The sequence below is a fragment of the Pinus tabuliformis genome, chromosome 6 (genome assembly GCF_031772625.1).
Source record: "Pinus tabuliformis cultivar Carrire ecotype Pingquan chromosome 6, CPIR1, whole genome shotgun sequence".
NCBI lineage: Eukaryota > Viridiplantae > Streptophyta > Pinopsida > Pinales > Pinaceae > Pinus > Pinus tabuliformis.
In genome coordinates, this window is record NC_142292.1 from 425,534,331 (window position 1) to 425,541,443 (window position 7,113).

At 38.0% G+C, this 7,113-nt stretch overlaps 1 pseudogene across 1 annotated transcript; it reads right to left on the reverse strand.

The window, feature by feature from the left end:
* Positions 1-2,719: 2,719 nt before the first annotated feature.
* On the reverse strand, positions 2,720-5,066 carry LOC149259121 (DNA topoisomerase 2-like; annotated as a pseudogene). Its single transcript, XR_016265147.1, has 5 exons — positions 4,854-5,066; positions 4,517-4,719; positions 4,362-4,417; positions 4,184-4,274; positions 2,720-3,912 (listed from the first exon to the last, which is right to left on the reverse strand). The product of XR_016265147.1 is annotated as a DNA topoisomerase 2-like (transcript).
* Positions 5,067-7,113: the final 2,047 nt, after the last annotated feature.

Genomic DNA, 7,113 nt, shown 5'->3' on the forward strand with positions numbered 1-7,113 from the left:
TGGGAGCATTTGCAGAGCATGGCACCCTTCCAGGTCAAGACTTTGGAAAACCGTCAACTTCCCAACCGAGTCTGGCAGCGTCCGTAGAGCGCGGCACTCGCCCAGGACAAGACTTCGAAGGCCCACCAGATTCCCAACTGAGTCTGGGAGAATTTGCAGAGCACGACACCTACTAAACATGGCCATTGAATTTCAGCCCTTGACCATTACAGACAAACCATCCACATTTTTTCAAATATCAATGAAAACCATGGCACGGTAGAAAATCCAGAAATTCAAATTGCAGATCTGTTTTATATATTAATATGAATATGAAAATCTTGGAGCCCTAAATCAAACCCAGATACATGAACCATACACTGAAAGTGGCAAATATATTAAAAACAGCCAAGGGCATCATATATATTCCCATGATTGAAAATTAAAAATTTCTCAAATAGAAGTACTGTAAAAGCCACCAAGCTAAACTTTACCTTCTGAGCATCTTTGAAAAGTTTCCTGATAAACAAAATCAAAAGTGTATCAATTTCAGATCTCTCACATGTTTCTGCAGTTTCTTCTCAGAACCCTCACCTAATCATAGAGTACAAATTCCAGCAGCTGTGTGGGAATCCAATTGCTCAAGACATGCATAGAATGAACAATGTCCAAAGTATTTTCAAAGAATAGCAGCGTCTGTGTTATAGTGATATACATGACGAAAGTTCCTATTCCTCCCTCATTCTCACGGCGAAAGTTCCTATTCCTCCTCCGATGTCCAACCCAATTCGAATTGTCTTCTTCTTCAGATTCAATACCTCGTCGACAGAGTAATCCATGGAGCCACCGCCATTTACCCACCTGGTTTTCTCCCGGCCTTGAAGATCGAAGCAGTCTTTGCAGTCATCGAAGCCCTTCTGGTATTTTCTCTGAATGAGGCAGGAGTAATTCTTGCAAGAATATACAGTCCAGACGACACTGTAAAATCAGGGGGGCTTTTCGCATGCTCTCAAGAAGTTGCAACTTCTTCCTTAAGCTCAGCCGTGAGCCCACAGATGTCAAGTGAAAGGTGAAACGTTTTTTCAAGGTTTTTAATATTTTAAAACATTTTTTATTTATTAAATCAGACAGCTAATCAGACGGTTGATTTTTGTTCAATCGTCTAACAAAAAATCTAACGGCTACGATTAGGATAGAAAGGCATTTGGGGGAGTTCACTTCAGAGGGAAACGCCTTACGACGTAAATATGGATACAGGAAGTATACGAAGTTTTGCATACATACACAGAGCGCCCCTGTGACTCCACAGCTTGATCGAATTCAACCACAACAGATAAAGCACGCAACTGATAACAAATTAAGAATACACTACACAGGAATCACAGAAGTAACACAGATTGCTCAGCAATATTTTCATTCATACACAAATTCCTCTCACTCGACTGTCTTTTATTAAATCAAAACACAAATAAATACATTGTGGAGATCATTCCAGCTCCACGAGAGCAGGACCATAAGATCTAATTTAGCACAATCAAACTAACTCAGTATAAAATATGTTTTATATCCTGCTTTCTACAATATAATGAAGACAGCGGTGACCTTCCTAAAGTAAAGCAAAAGAAAAATATTTACTGAAGCATCCTCTGAAAGTTAATGTTAATTACTTGAATCACCAAGTGAAATACATCATGAGACCATTCCATAACGTAATGCCTTATCTCTATTAACATATGAACACAAATAAATACATTGTGGAGATCATTCCAGCTCCACGAGAGCAGGACCATAAGATCTAATTTAGCACAATCAAACTAACTCAGTATAAAATATGTTTTATATCCTGCTTTCTACAGTATAATGAAGACAGCGGTGACCTTCCTAAAGTAAAGCAAAAGAAAAATATTTACTGAAGCATCCTCTGAAAGTTAATGTTAATTACTTGAATCACCAAGTGAAAGACATCATGAGACCATTCCATAACGTAATGCCTTATCTCTATTAACATATGAGATACACACCTCGAACTAGATAATCCTTACTACAATGCCGCTCATAAGGCCAGTTCATGCACTCCTACAGAAGTGCTTTCTCCGATGAGAGGCCAGCACTCTCTCCAATACCAAAAAGAGAGTGCTAAAAGGATCAATTAAATGATGAAATGCACAGCCACATGAGACCTGCATACTCTACATACCCCACACCATAACAATATAAATGCATCGATGGTAAATTCTGGAATAAAACAAGATATTTCCACAAACTATTCCTGCTACTTTATCTGACCAGGCAAATAAGTGTAGAATCACAGATACATGGAAAGCACATTGCTTCTATGCAGATGTGATGTGTAAACAGTGATATACCATTTTCTGGATCTTATGCAAGAGATTTGCGATTCAAAAATGACTAGTTTTTTCTCACATATGAGATCCAAAATGCACACCTGATATCCCAATTGGCGTAGCAGAAACAGAACTGACTTAATGACAAGATGTTAAGAGGCCTGCACCTGATGTCCCAATTGACGTAGGAGAAACAGAACTGACTTAATGACAAGATGCTAAGAGGCCTGCACTTTGCAATCTACAATACCAAAAATATATTTGCAGTTGAATGATGGAATGCATCAACAAATGAGGCCTGCGTGCTGTAGATAGACCATGCCATAAAGATACATAGGCAGCAAGATTAAATTGTAGAAGGAACCACAAGATATTTCTAGATATTATCTGTGACTTTATCTGACCAGGCCAACAAGTGCAGTTAAGTGACAACCACATTGCTTCTATGTGGATGTGATGTCAAAAAGTTGTACAAACATTGTAGTCTATGTCAACTATCATTGATGCTAAAGAAAAGCATTTTTGAAGCTTGCAAGAAGATACTTATGCCATCCAAAGAACCCATAACTGATATAAAATCAGAACCAGAAGAATACTTGGTAAAATATGTACATTGTGCTGAATAGCTTTCCTAGATTGGTCATAATCTTCTATTCATTGATGCTAAAAGAAAAGCCGTTCTGAAGTTTGCCGTAAAAGGCACTAATGATACAACTGTTTTGAAATCAGAACCACCAGAATACCAAGTAAAAGATGCACATTCTTCATTGAGAACCTTTCCTACTTTAGTCATCATCTTCTACAAAATCTGAATCACTGATCTCAACTTCATCTTCATCACTGCTCTCACTCAAGGCATACTGCACAGGAGCTCGAGTCGCTCTCTGTGGCCTGCTTCGCCCAACTGGCTTTGGAGCTTCGTTGACTTCTTTAGGACTATTGGACGAAGATCCAGCAGAGCCATTTGCACTAGGAGGACTTGTATCACTCTCCTGCATCAGCTTTGACATTACTGATCCACTTTTCTTGTTGAAAGGAGATGGTCTCATTTTTCTCACTTTTTTCTCAGGGGATTTCTTGTAAGGTGATGGTTGTACAGCATCAACAGCAGCATCAACAGAAGTAGGCTTTAGCATTTCATCAATCAGCTTTTGTCCCTGGGTTGGCCTTTTGGGTCCTCTCTTTCTAGGTACAGGGGCAGTAGTTGTAGAATTAGACTTGTTAGGGTTTGTTTTCGAGGGTTTGGAGGCCTTAGCAACAGCACGCTTCTTTGACCCCTTCCTAGGAATGGCTTCCTCATAATCAGTGTCATCATCTTCATCAATTCCAAAATCAGAATCACCATCACTGGCAATAGTGGCCTTCTTTGTTCTCCCATTGGCAGCCTTCCCTTTTGCACCAGCCTTCCTTGGTTGTTTCTCTCCCTCTTCATTTTCTTCTTCTTCTGGAATGGTTTCCATTGTACCATCTTCATCTGACATCTCAACGTAGACAGGGGCAGCCTTTTTTGCCCGTCTAGTGGTCTCTTTCTGGTTTGGTTTAAAATCTTCAGTTGGTGAATTTTGTTTGCTTCCCTGATCCTCAACAACTGCAAATTGAAAAAAATACAAGTACTCAGATTACAGAATGCAAATTTATATTAGAAGAGACTGAAGTGCCCAAATAACAAAAGTTTTATATTCATGCATTGTATTTTTTATAGGAGACTGTTTGGTTCTCCCACAATTTATGGACATCATTGTACTCAATAGTCCCTTTGACCTACTTTGTGGTCATTAGTTGGACATAGATATAATTATCTCATCTTATCTCATCTCTTGAGTAAATATCAATTGCTGCAAAAAAATATGATGAGGAACCTGATTGATCTGTTGATAAGCCATTGTTATAAGATGCCAACCGATCCTGCAGGCTGGTATCTAATTCATCATCCTCGTCGCTTTCCACTTCCTGAAAAGATCCAATTCACATCATCCATGTTAAACAACAACATAAATTGGATCCTACGGAAATAAATAGAAAGCAACTTAAACAAACCATTTGTTTTTTCGCAGCCCCTTTCTTGCCGCCTCCACGCTTGGGTTTCGCAATTTCTGCAGATAGATGCCAGGCATACGTCAAAGCTTTTACAACCACAGGGATGACATTTATAACAGTGAATTTCAATCGCAGTTGATTAAAAACAGCATTACCATTCTGTGCATTAGTTGTAGTAAGAGAGGCAGTCGATGCCTGATTGTTGGTGGTTGATTGAGAATCAGTTTTTTCAGCAGTTACAGTTTTTTTGGTATTTTTTTCTCTGGTTTTTGCCTACTTGTCTGAAGATTCTGGCAGAATCATTTCCCATGTTGCTCAATTCATATTCATCATCCTTGGGCTCCTGTAGTTCTTGAGCCTACAAAAATTACAGACAAGTGAGAAACCAAATATACCAAAAGCCATAAGAGTGGATGAAGCAACTCGTTTATCAGACAGGATGAATCACACAAATCTCGATCTACCAAAGGTGTCAAAAGATGAGGAACATACATCCAACTCCTTTGTAAAGGCATCCAAGTCTTTCCACCATAGAGATTTGGGTGTTGCCTTTTTAAGCTCCTCAACGTCATCCTCAAGCTTGTCTCGTTCAGCACATAATTGCTGCACCTTTTCTAAAGTCAATGTTCCTATTGCCAAGGATAGAAGATACTCATAATCTCCAGCACGAACACCCTTTACTGTCTCAATGTTGTACGATTCGTTTTATACAAATAGCGCTATGGAAAATTATAAAGTTATTTAGTTGTCCTACAATAATCTACAATTGTATTACAAGATTTTGCTTTAAGAAAGTTGTCATAGGCATATATTTCATTCGTTATTAAGTTGTACAAGTTTGTATGAGATGTTGTAAAGGAAATATTAGTGTAGAAAAGAGTAGCATTATACAGTTACTTTTCTTCATGATAAGAGAGGAGCATTATACCGTTACTTTTTCATTATGAGAGTAGCATTACACAGTTATTCCTCTTTCATGATGACAAAGTAGCATTACACAGTTACTTTTCCATATATACTTAGTCTTCCATGATGACAGTGAGTGTGAGCTCTTTGAAGAAGAGCAACAAAGTTTTGTTTAATTTTGTTTGATGTTTTAGTGACGATTTTTTAGCTCTATTTTGTGAATATGTATAGAAAGTAAATTGGACATGGATTTTGTATGCCATGCAAGGTTAAAGAAAAAAAAAACTCAAATGTCGAGTGTTTTGGATGATCAAAGCCTCCTTAAATCTAATTTTATTTTTTATTCTTCACACCTATACCATGGGATGAGTATATGGTGTGGAGTGATGGCCTTGGAAAATAAATAACCTCAGGTACTAATACAAAGGGTGATCAAGCCAGTGACATGCATAGAGTCTTTGAAGAGGAGCACAAGTTATTTCTGAAGAGAAAAAGATGCAATTTCAGAGTAGAAAATTTGATATTATGTTGGGTGATACGGTTTATCAAGAAATTCCTTTGACATAGTTCTTTATAAGCAGTTAGGAGTGACCTTGATTATGGGCCTTCAAACTATAGTTGCAAGAGGCTCTCTTAGCCTCCATGGTAACAACCCAATACCACCACCATGATGCCTCCATTTCTGATTGCAATTCAAGCTTCTCTGAGATGGGTGGTGGTGACCAAGGGGAGATGACAATGTTATCCATATTGCAGGCCCTCAAGTTCGAGAAATTTTAGTAGCAGGTCCCCAACCACAAGTAGGGTGAGGAGGAAATGCAAAGTTTTTTTTAGGTAATTTATAGAAAAAGCCATGACACTGTTGTGGTTTTGACCTAGAGTTTGCAGTGTTAAATATCACACTATCATAGTTACAAACTGGAATTTGTAGGGTTAAGTGGCATGCTATTGTAGTTCTTAGCTGAAATGTGTCATGCTGTCACAATGTTGAGCTTCAGATTCACACTAGTTATGCCAATAAATTGTAAAGAGAAAAGTGCTATGTGAATGTAGTGTGAAAGTTACTCGAGAAGCATGAAAATTGCTTAAATAGTTAAGGAGCGGCATGAAGGTTGAAGTGTGGAAGTCATCAGAGCATGCCAAGGAGTGCTTGTATGTAGCTACAGATGCAAGATGTCACCTCATGTCAAGAACTTTTTTGTGATTTTAATGCATTGTAAGTGTTCTTTGTACAATTGGTTACCATGTCTCACAAGTTGGTACAAATATTCCCATGAAATTGCTTTCTACATGGCATGTGCCATTGATGTGTAGCTCTTGGTAAGATTGAACCAAGCCAAAGTTTAAGTCACCCCTCTGATAAGAATATTGAAGTTATTGATTATGGAAAATGAGAAAAATGTTGTGTTCAATATAAAGAAGGGAAAACCAGAAGAGACCACTCTAGAATTTAAGGCTTATACATTTGACATCCTTTGAGAATGACAAAGGAGTATGTGATCTGCACAAGTTGTTTTTTATTCTACAACAAGTCTCTAGCTCATGAGGAGTCCAGTAGTGGAAGTTGAGAATGCTAGTGGTAGTCATTTTTGGAGATGTACTTTCCATGTGATAGAAACATGGTTGTAATGAATCCAGAGATCAAGTAGCTTAAATGAAGAACAATTAATGAAGGTTGTAAGCATTGTGTCTATATATTTTGGCATTTACTCAGTTGTGTCTAGTGAAAATGTGATGTTGTTTATCAATTTCCTAAGGCGTTGAGGATTCCTTTTGAACCATATTTATGGTTGGCTACTTCTTACACATTCCCATGAAATTGCTTTCTACATGGAATGTGACATTG